The sequence below is a fragment of the Gossypium hirsutum genome, chromosome D09 (assembly GCF_007990345.1).
Source record: "Gossypium hirsutum isolate 1008001.06 chromosome D09, Gossypium_hirsutum_v2.1, whole genome shotgun sequence".
In the NCBI taxonomy this organism is placed as follows: domain Eukaryota; kingdom Viridiplantae; phylum Streptophyta; class Magnoliopsida; order Malvales; family Malvaceae; genus Gossypium; species Gossypium hirsutum.
In genome coordinates this window covers 9840461-9853426 of record NC_053445.1, presented here as the reverse complement: position 1 = coordinate 9853426, position 12966 = coordinate 9840461, and positions in this window count along the sequence as shown.

Here is a 12966-nt window from a genome sequence, read left to right as displayed (position 1 = left end):
ATATAGGTAAGTTCAATCATAACATATGGAATTTCTCATACATAAGTGCATTATTCAACTCATCAATCCCTTTTTCATCATATCACATTTCAATTATGAACTTACCGTTTCATCTGTATAATACCAGACATAAGCATATACATCAATCATAATCTCAAGCTTGACATAAACCTAATCACCATCATCAATACACAAGTTGGTACATTTATGTATATAACTCATTTTCATGTTTCAAATCACTATCCCATTTTCAATTCTTATACAATATCATCCAATATCAATCATAGTATCATTTTATTTAATTACCCCTATTAACACGACTCAAATTCGGACGGATACACGGATCCAACCAACACACTAATTTGGTACCCAGTGCCTTATTGGATAAATTCGAAGTAGTAACTGTGTAACACCCCTAACCCGTATCCGTCGTCAGATTAATGTTACGAGGCATTACTGAACAAAACATAGTTCAGCACATTCATTTATTTCATTTCATGCACAAATTTATATCCATTTCTTTACAAAATTTTCCAAACTCAATTAGCCACAATTCTCCTATTCACATAAATCAAATTCGCATATTAGATTCTCATAGCCAACCAAAAATCAATCATGCTTTACTAATTAAATCATATTTTCAAATCATGCTTCGAAATTCAACCCTTTCGTTACCATTTACCTAATCAAATTTCCAAACCAAGCTATCATACTTCAATAATACATTACATGTGCTTCAAAAATCCAATGTTCGAACGTTATTACCATCAAATTCATGCCATTCGAATACTTAAAATATATTCAAACATATATCATTACATTTCATATACTGAGCATATGCCAAAACATCCATTTATTTCATTACCATTTTATAAACCTATGCACATTCGCATACGTTTATTTCATTAACAAATTACTAATCATACCATTTTATAAACCTATGCACATTCGCATACCAAGCCATACTAACCCATCTCACACGGTTTAATATTCATTCTCATATAAGACAATAGTTAACATTACAACATGACAAAATATACTTTCGATACTACCAATTTATGCACAAGTCACCATAATAACAATAGCCATTTCTAAGCACAATTGCCAAATCAAAACATATCAAATTCATATGCTAAGCATCATACCAAAATTACATATACATAACCAATTCATTTCTCACCCATTCGGTTATCAAATTAACCGCAAAAGTCATACTAATGTAACAATTAAATCTCACAATTTTTATAACATCTCATGACCAAATAATACTAGTAATAAGACACTTTATAATCATCCTTATGACCACGGATATTTCACAAAACATGATCGTCATTCACCATTAACTACGTACCAAAATGACCAATTCACAAGCAATGACATAATTATCTCATAGCTTATAGGAACATGTACCACAAATCAAAAACACATCCATCAACTACTTTATCATCACACAAATCGAATTGCCACCATTCATCACACAAAATATACCATAACATGCTTCCCAAATTGAGCTAATTACATGGTCGATTATACATCATCATTAACTTCACTTTCAAGCCATTTCGCATGGCTACATATATAAAATCAAAATGAACCATATAAAACTAGCCTATACATGCCATATGTTGAAAGTACAAACTTTTAAAGTACCGAAATAGCGATCGATAGTGTGACGATGTCCTTGGATGATCCCTAAACTCGAGCTAGCTTCTTATAACTTTAGAAAAAATGCACAAAGTAAACTTTGAAAGCTTAGTAAGTCATAAGCAAATAATTCATCATGAGAACATATATAATTTAATTCTAAATAGGCCAAAATTTAGCTAATCTCATACACATATACAATCATATTTCTCATATATTCCAAATTACCACATTAAGTAACTTCACTTACCTTATTTTTCAATGAACATATAAACCTCATACATACCTGAGTCATTTAGCTCAAATTCACATTCAGACTCGTTTTGACATTGCCCATTGAACCATTCGAAATCATTAAGGATACTCGGAAACACATATATCACATACAATGTCATATTCCAAATATGGTCTTACATGTTATCACATATCGATGCCTCTGTCCCAGACAGAGTCTTACACGAAACATATACAATGCCAACGTCCTAGACATGGTCTTACACGAAATCATACCTCAAAAATCCTAATGTCATGACATACGTATCCTATACTATTCCTATGGTTCGTACGGGGCTTTCGGACATCATAATTCAATCAATTCAAGCTCGAAATAGGTCATCCCATGCTCAGATCAATTCGGCAATATATATATCAATACATACAATTCAATTCGGCTACATATAATATATATACATTTGAATTTAAAAACATTTAATTACTTATGAACTTACCTCGTACAAAAACGAACAGATCGGAACGACTATTCGACAACTTCCGACTTTCCCTGATCTAACTTCGATTTCTTTCTTTCTTGATCTAAATCAATTCAAATTTAACTTATTTAATCACATATCCATTTAATTTCATCCAAAAACACATAAATGGGCATTTTGCACTTTAGCCCCTAAAATTTCACATTTTCTTAATTTAGTCTCTGTTTCAAAAACAACATAAAATACACAAAATTTCATCATGCTCATGTTAGGCTGAATTTTCCCTAGGTCCCTAGTAGCCCATTAATTCCATTTATTTCACATTTGACCCCTCAATTTACAAATTTCATAATTTAATCCTTAATAAGCATTTTTATCTAAAACCACTTAATAAAATCTGATAATCTATCAACAATTATTTATTTTTCATCATCAAACAACAAAAAGCTTAAATATTCATCAATGACATTTCACAAAATCATGATCAAATTTGAAAATTAAAGCATGGGCTGTTAGAATATGAAGCAACGATCTCAAAAACGTAAAAATTATCAAAAACCGAGTAAAGACCATACCCAAATCAAGCTTCAAGAGTGCCAAATATTCAAAGCTCAAGAACCCTATTCTCTTTTCTAATTATCGATGAGAATATGATGAATAATGACTTTCATTTCTTTTGTTTTAATATTATTAACTTATATTTCTAATTTACAAAATTAACCTTGGTTAAAACATTATAAAATCACATATATTAAGTCCATTACCGTCCACTAACCTTAATAGTAGCCTAATTTTATTTTAAGGACTTTACAATTAATAAACCATAGCAAATAAGTACTTTAACAAATAGAAAACCACTTTTGCATTTTATGTGATTAAGTCTTTTTTATCAAATTAAGCACACAAACGGTAAAATTAAATACGAAATTTTCACACATATCAAATAACATACTATAAATACCAAAAATAATATTAAAATAATTTTACGACCTTAGATTTGTGGTTCCGAAACCACTGTTTCAGTTTAGCTAAAATCGGGCTGTTACAAACTGCGCCTAGCACTATATAAATTGACACTCAGTTTCTCATAGGTTAAACCAAAGTAAATTGGCACCCAGTGCCTCATCGAATCAAAGTCAAAGAAATCCTTGTACTCTTCTTATCCTATGGCATACTGTAACAGCCCGTTTTTCAATTGTGTAGGAAACAGTGGTTTTGGGGCCACCATATCCTACGAGTAAGTTTGTAAATAGTATATTTAATATTTAAGAGTTATTTGTGATTTTAAAAAGGTTTTTAATATTGTAATTTTTGTTTTATAAGTGATTTATTAAATTCAAGTGGTATAACATTAAGGTCAAGTGGTTTTAGAAATTGAGGTATAAATATTTTTATAAATATTTATGGAGTGTAATTAAGGTGGTATTAAAGTTTTGTTGGAAAATTTTATCGTTTCGATAATTAATTAAACAAATAAGACTAAATTATAAAAGTCAAAAAAGTCAAAAAAGTGAATTGCTATTAGTTTAAAAGTGTTAATTGAGTAAAGAATATTAATTAGGTGGCCTTATGGTGTAAATTAGCCATCCTAAAGATAGTGGGGTGGTTGGATGCTTTGATTTCTTTTAATTATAAAGTTTTATATGTTATTTTATTAATAAATAAATAAAAGGTTAAAAAGATAAAGAAAACATGATAGTTTTCTTCCCCAATTTGTTTTGTGCTTAACAGAACCACCATAGGAGAAGCTTCAAGTTTCGATTCTTCTTTTGATGATGCATGGTAAGCCATTTTTCATCCATTTTTAATATTTTTTTATATTTTTGAGATCGTTGCAACTAAGTCCAGTTAGCCCATACCTTTGATTTTGAAACTGTTAAAGATTTTGGATGTTGCCATTGATGAATCTTGTGATTTTTTATGTTAGATGATGAATTTGAAATGTTGATTTATATTTAAAAGTATTTTGTTAAGTGATTTTGATGAATTTTTCAATTAGGGACTAATTTGTTAAATTAATAAAAGTACAAGGATTTAATGTGAAATTGTTGCATAAATGGGCTATTTTGGATACCATGAACATTCGTCTAAGCTCAATTATGAGTAAAAATGGTTAATTTGCATGTTTTGGGCTCATGGACCAAATTTTATAAAATGAATTGTTTTATTGTCTAAATTAATATATTGAATGAAATTATTAATTTAGATCAACATCAGAAGGAAAATTGAGAAAAATAAAAAATTACTAAAATACCCCTAAACTTTGGTATTTCTACAATTAGCCAGGTAAGTTCGTACAAACTATACTATGTATATTGTTGATTAAATTTAATGTTATTTTATGAAATTTTATTGAAAACGAAACAATATATATATGTAATTATACAATTAACTTATAATAAAACGAAGAAAATTCAACGACGCACAACGGCAATCGAGTCCCGTTTGAACCTTAGGAATTCGTAGGATACAAATGACATGTCATTAGGGTTACCGATTCTAGCACTTATGAGCTTACCGATACTCAGCTCGTATGAGCTTACCATTATTCAACTTAAAGGAACTTATCGTTTATAACTCGTATGAGCATACATGTATAGGAATTGACGGATTACAGTTCAGTAAACCTCGTGTGTACTACCCGCGTGTCTAACGATATTCTAAGTGGTTCAACGAACACAGTTCTGTTATGAGGATATATGGGTTCGATACGAACTGGAACAGGTATTTACGTGAATTACATGGTGTAATAGGCCATTTTTGTCCGGGCCCAAACCAAAAAACAACCCAAATTCCAAAATAATTAAACAGCCCAAAAAATAAATTACAAACCCAAAAATAAAAAAACCCTAAGGCCCAACAACCCACAAAACTTAAAAAAAATTTCAGCCAACCGAAACCCTAATGCCCCCATGTGCGCCGCACCTTCTCCTCGGGCGCGCTGCTCACACATCGTCCCAAGGTCTGACCCTTCCCCTGGCCATCTTGCACCGAAATGGCAAGGTCCCCTCAGTTGACCTTGCCTAGCCCTGCAAAACAAAATAGAAAAAGAAGATAGAAGCGAAAATAGCAGGAGCTGGCAGAAAATAGTAGCATAATTGGCTATAAAACTCCCAACGAAATGTAATTTATTTTTTTACACAGACAATCAAATACAAAAAAAAAACACAGAGCAATCAATACAGAAAATTATTGAGAGGTAGTTTCTTTATTCTTTTTTATTCCGTTTATTTTATTTTTTAAAAAAGACAAAAAAAATAAAAGAGAATAGCCGAAAGCTTACCCTTTTTCGCATTTCACGCCGTCGTGGGAGGCTGAGGTTCGTCGTTTCCGATGAAAAATGACATTTTTAGGTTCGGGGAGTCGAAAAGCCAAAAAAATGGCCTTTTTCAATTTTTTGACCACCGTGGGCGGCGGCGCCGTCGCCGACGACTGGCGGCCTCCACGATGGTCCGGCAACCGGAGCCATGACCGGCCTAGAAGCTAAGAGAAAGGGGGGAGAGAGCATTTTTTTGTTTTTTTTTTTTTTGAAGAAGGAAAAGAATGAAATTTTTGTCAAAAATTTGAACTTTATAGGCCCCCAAAACGACGTCGTTTTGGGACTGGCCTCGAATGCCCGAAACGACGTCATTTCACCCTTTAACTCGCGCGCTGACCTAACCCGCAAGAAGATCCACGTGTTTTTGCGGAAGGGTCTATTTGCGCATTCAGCCCTTCCGCTTTTAAATTATTTTGCAATCAAGTTCCTCTTAGTTTTTTAAATTTTGCCCTGTAATTTATTTTTCTTTACAATTTGGTCCCATGAAGTTGTGCGTTTTGGAGGGTGGGAATTATTGCCCATTCGGTCCCTCCTTCTCATCCACGCGTTCAATCTAGTCCTTTTCCTTTTACTTATTTCTGATTTGCCCCAAATTTTGTTTTTGAAATTCAATTCAGCCTTTTTTTTGTTATTTTGCTATGTTATGATTAAATTAATAAATTAATAAATTATTATTAGTATTAGTATTATTGTTTTTCCTTTTATTTATTTATTTATTATTACTATATTATTATATTAAGTAGCTTTGCATTTTTATTTATTTAAATATTCATCTAAATATTTTAAATATATTTATTTTATTATGTCATTTTGTTATTTATTTATGTCTACTTTATTATACTTTCAAAATTTGAATTATCATGGTTATTATTATTGCTATTATTATTGTTGTTATCATTTTTAAATTGATTTTATTTAATATTTTCATTCTTTTATTCGTTTGCTTGTTTTCAATTTTTATTTAAAACTCTTTGTTAGTTTTTATTTATTTATTTATTCTTTTATAATTAGTTTGCTTTTATTTATCTTATCTTTAGTCTTGCTCGTATTATTTTTATTTATATTATGTACTTGCTATTAGTCCGTTATGCATACTAGCACCGTAATATATTTTTACATTTTACTATAAAATCGTGTAACATTAATCTTCACCCGATACATAAAATTTTATTTTTTAAAATAAGAAATATTACAAACTCTAAAATTCGAAAGGTCCTTCCCTAACTTACGGGGTTTCAATTTTCTCGATAAATCCAAATAAACGAACGTTTTTTAAAGCAAAATTTTTCTTTTAAAACAATCTCGGGAATTAGGAAGAAATGTATTCTAACTTAGGGGAGTACGATTTCTTCCTAAAATGGAGAGGATTAAATACCTTTCAATAAATAAAATTTTCAGTGTTTATTCTCGTATAGGGAATTCAAGACATTGCATCCTAACTTACGAGACGTAATTCTCTTTCTTGATTAACGTGAAATACGCCACTTTCTCAGAAATTTTCAGTATTTTAACAAAGGATCGTATTTTAAATCTCTTCAAATTGTTCAATATTAGACACTTAGACACTAATTAATTGACTAGGTACCAATTTTGGGCGTAACGAGGGTGCTAATCCTTCCTCGTACGTAACCGACTCCCAAACTCATCTTTCTGAATTTCGTAGACCAAAATCGTTGTTTTAATAAATCAAATCATTTATTTAAATACTTATTTTTCAAGGTGACTCGATCACACCTCATTAAAAAGGATTGGTGGCGACTCCCCGTTTTTTTGTTTTCAAAATCCAAGTCGATCCATTTTTTCAAAAAATGGTTTCGACACATGGAAATGGTTTATATATCGATATATTGAAAGGAATGATATATGTATATGATGAAACGATAAGATAATGATATGTATCATGACATGTATACATATGAATATATTTGATGTGTTGATACATGGTAATTATGTAAGTTGAGACGAGTAATAAACTCAAGTGTGACATGTTGAGAAAATAAGGTTATCAAAGTTGAATTTATATGAAATGTTGTTTGATGCTTAGGCAAGTGCCACGTTGTTGGTTGAATGGTATTTTGTTTACTTATAAGTTGTACTGGAATGGTAAGTGTTCAAATGGAAATATGCTTTTACTCATGAAAAAGTGGTAATGTTTAAAAATTATGCAAATTCTTATGAAATGGCCTATTATGTGATTAATTCGAAAAAGCTATGTTTAAATGCACTAGCTTGTGGATATGGTTGAATGATATGCTATGTCTTGTATGTTATGCATATGGAACGTGTGTGGAAAGTAGTGAAATGCAAATCAAAATAAAGAAATTTGGAAGAGTTTAAAGTTGTTTAAAATCCTACTATGTTAAGAGATAGTATGTATAAATGATACTGTAGATTTACTCATTTTGTGAGTTGTTGAATTTGGTTTCGTGAATCGTGTGGTATCTGTATATGATTATTCTTGATATGTATAAATTTCATATCGAAAATGAACTAATCTGATTAAAGTTTATATGAGCTTACTAAGTAGCCATTGCTTACGTAGTTATTTTACTTTACTTTTTAGACTATCGGAAGCTCGATCGGTTTGGAAGTTCATCGGAGATTTATCACACTATCCAGCGATTATATCGATAGATTTTTATATCTTAGTTAAGGTTATAATGACATGTTTAGGTATTTTGGCTAATGTTAGCCTATGTGCTTTGGTTGTGGAAATGACCATTTGGTTAGTTTGCATTTTGGCCTTGTGTTGGTAAAATGATTTATATTATAAGGTGTATATAAGTAGCCTTGTAATGGTTGATATATGACTTGTTATGGTTGAATGATGGTAGATAGAAAAGTAGTTGAATGTGTATATTAGATATGACATATAACTTGTTGTGAATTGGTGTTTTGCCATAGTAAACATATATGTATTTTGATGCTAATGATTATGTGGTACAGTTGGTACCAAATGGTATGTTTTGGTAAGTGATTTACATGTTGTGTAATGATGCAAACTTAGTTAGAAGTTAATCAATTATTTTGGCCAAATTGAATACATGGTTATTCCTGTTTTAATGTTGTCATTTGAGGTGGCTTTGGGCATATTGGTTGGATGTTATTATACCATATGTGTTTGGCTTGATTATGCATGATTTTGGTGCCTTTTGAGGGCTTATGTATATGTGCAAAAGGGATTATAGGTACATGTTGAAAAGGGTGAGAAAAATGGCTTGTAAAATAGCCTATTTTCGTCTACACGGGCAGAGACACAGGCGTATGTCTCAACCATGTTTGACACACGGCCAGGTAGCACGACCGTGTGTCCCCTGTAGTTTTCAAAGGGTTGCAAGTTAGGTTTTACACAGCCTAGCACATGGCCTGGCACACGAGCGTGCGAGGTTATTTCGAATGGTACACGGCTTGGCACATAGACATGTGGTTTGGTTGTGTGACCCAAGTCAGTGAGTTACACGGGCACGGACACGGGCTGGGACACAGCCGTGTGTCCCTATTTCAAATGCCTACACGGCCTAAGACACGGGCGTGTCTCTTGGTCGTGTGACCCTTATAGTTCGTAAATTTTCATCTTTTCCCTGAAATTTCTATATGTTCCTAATTTAGTCCCAATTTGTTTCTAATGTGTTTTTAGGGCCTCAAGGGCTCGCATAAGGGACAATATGTATGCTATTGATTGGTTTTACTGTGATTGAGAATATGAATTAAATGTTCTAAAAATTTTTATAGTTCTAAAATGTAAACTCTGGTAATGCTTCGTAACCCTATTTCGATGACAAATACGGGTTAGGGGTGTTACACATGCCATCTATATCTGACTCAGCCCGATACAGTTAATAGGGTTCCAATTCACTTCCAAATACATCCAATATCCAATTATTGTAACACCCCGAACCCGAGACCGTCACCGGAGTCGAACACGAGGTGTTAACAGACTTTTAAAAATTTTCCAGACACTGCCAATCTGCGTAATAGTCGCTTTAAAAATCATATCTTGAGTTTCACAACTCGAAAATCAGTTTCGTGATTTTTCCCTGAAACTAGACTCATATGCCCATCTACATATTTTTTTCTAGAATTTTTCGTCGGGCCAATTAGTACAGTTTATTAGTCAAATTCTATCATGTTACAGGGATCGACTACACTGACCTTTGCGCATTATGACTTGGATATCTCCCTGCACAGGGATTCAATACTAATGCCGTTTGTTTCTATAGAAACTAGACTCAGAGAGGAATCCAGACATATATGGCATAACTCCTAATTATCTCTGGTTAATTTATAATGAATTTCCAAAGTCGGAACAGGGAATCCAGAAACCGTTCTGGCCCTGTCTCACGAGAACCTGAATATCTCTTAACATACTGTCCATATGATCATTTCGTTACTTTCCTATGAAAATAGATTCATCAAGTTTCGTTTACACAATTTATTCACTATTTAATTCCAATCTTACTATTTTTAGTGATTTTCCAAATCTACATCATTGCTGCTACCAGCATCTGCCTTTAAGGTAGACTTTACCTATTTCATAGTTTCCATGATTCAACTAGCCCTTTTTGCATAAATAGCACAAATCATGATAGCGATTAACCATTCCATACCAAATGATTATAACATTATGCTCGAACATATATAAGCCATTTTCGCATGGCTATATACATTAACCAAAATATTCTTCCGCCACTAGTCTATTTTATACATGCCATAAGACAATCCGAAACATAGCAGTACCAAACAGTGGATAGTGATAGTGTGACTAGTTGCTGACGATCCCCGAGCCTGTAGCTTCGCAATGAGATCTATAAAATAGAGGAAACAGAGTAAACGGAGTAAGCATTACAATGCTTAGTAAGTTTTAAGCAGTGGCAATAGATAACAATCAAATTATAACATAGTTGTTCGTATTTTTATTTCACTCTTCCTTCGGGCATACCATCCCTTTTCCGAATACGCACATCTCATCATATACAATAGGCAGATAAACTTTCACATAAAAGTGAGCTCATGTGACATAGATATATCGTATGATTTCACATCACCCCTCACACTGATCCGATGTCACATAATCATAAGGATAGTCTCATAGATTGCTCTCGTATGCATCACATAACTACCTTATGATTTAGTGCAAATCAAGCTCACATATAAACTTGGAGTACATACCTGTTTAACCTTTCGCATTGAATATATTTATAAGCAATTCTTATTACGAAATCTTACCCGGACATAATCCCCACACGAAGTTATCGGGTCTTACCCGGACAAAATCCCCACACGTAGTCATCGGGTCCTTAGAACTCGGATATAGTACGAGCACGAAGCTTAGGGACATTAATCAGTGATAATATTCTCGCATAAAGCCTGCGGGGTTTTAACCCGGATATAGTACTGACACAAATGCCCTTCGGGACTTATCACATTTATGCACTTTCACATCCATCACATTGGCCACTCGGCCCTGTCACATATATACACTTCATCACATTGGCCATTAAGCCTTATCACGCATATACACTTTCACATTCATCACATCGGCCATTAAGCCTTATCATGCATATACACTTTCGCATTCATCACATCGGCCATTAGGCCTTATCACGCATATACACTTTCACATTCATCACATCGGCCATTAGGCCTTATCACACATATACACTTTCACATTCATCACATCGGCCATTAAGCCCTATTCACATATATACACTTTCACAGTCATCACATCGGCCATTACGCCTTATCACATATATATACACTTTCACATTCATCACATCGGCCATTAGGCCTTATCACATATATACACTTTCACATTCATCACATCGGCCATTAGGCCTTACTATCATTTCATATTCGAATACTCATAAACTTACAATACCACGATTTAGAATTCAAGTATGGGTTTAATCAATAGCTTATGAGCAACTAAAACAAGTTTATCAAGGTTCACAACAAAATCTCAAATTCAGCACAAGCTGTTTTTCCTGAGCAATAGTCACTAAATTATTTATAACTGGAGCTACAAAACTCCAAATCACTTTCCGTTAATTTTTCCTGAATATAGACTCGTATATCTTTCATCCATAAAATTTCCAGAATTTTAAGTTTGGCCAATCAATACCAGATTTTTCTTAAAGTTTCCCCTGTTTCACTGTTTGACTAATCTGACCACTCTTCACTAAGAATCAAATACAGAATTCAAAATGTGTTGTATTTGATTTCATTTGAAACTAGACTCATTAAGGAGTCTAAGCATATAAATTTTATCTTATAACCATTTTTGTACAATTTATAATGATTTTCTAAAAACCGAACAGGGGATTTCGGAGTCATTCTGACACCGTCTCACACAACTTAAATATCTCATTATCGGAAATTCCTTTGCTTACACGGTTTCTTTTATAAGAAACTAGACTCATTAAGCTTTAATTTCATGTCTCATTCAGCCTCTAATTCAAATCCATGAATTTATGGTGATTTTCTAAATTCATGTTACTGCTGCTGTCCTGAGCAGGTTTATCACAATTTTACTCTTCTGACATATCCTTTCAGCACTTCATAATATCATATCCATTTGGCAACATATCATATCAATAACTTACCTATACTTCATAATAACCATTAGGCTATATGCATAAAGATTTACAATAGAGTTATGATTCTTTTAATATGTGCTTAACATATCATACTCAATCACATTATAGGCTTTAATACTTAAAACTTACCTCGATCGCTAATGTACGTCAATTCCGACTATTCGACCAATTTCCCTTTTTCCACGATCCGACTTTGTTTCCTTGAGTTCTTGAGCTAATGAACCAAATTTAAACTTATCACATCACTATTGTGTAAAACCACATTCGATTATATTATAATTCGGTTAGCAAGAAATACACTTATTCCTTATAACATTTAGCTTCGAGATCACCACCTCAATCATCTCAAGTACCAAACATGCATTAATACTCTCTTTAGTACAATTTCGTTACTTTAACTAAATACTAAACATATCCTTTTGCTTATCTATACACATCCGCATTTTAACTCATACCAATCATAACAAATAGCATAATATTTGTTAACATATAAAATTATGGTTGACATTACATCATTTACTTCCACTAACCATTTAAGCATAACCTAAGCGCATACATTGCATTGACAAACCAAACCAAAATATCCAATACATAGTCAAACATATAATTGTTATTTCACTCCTTTTCGAACTAATTTATAAAATGCATTCTCAAAGCCATTGCATATCATACATGAAACTTACCAAAGATGAATTAA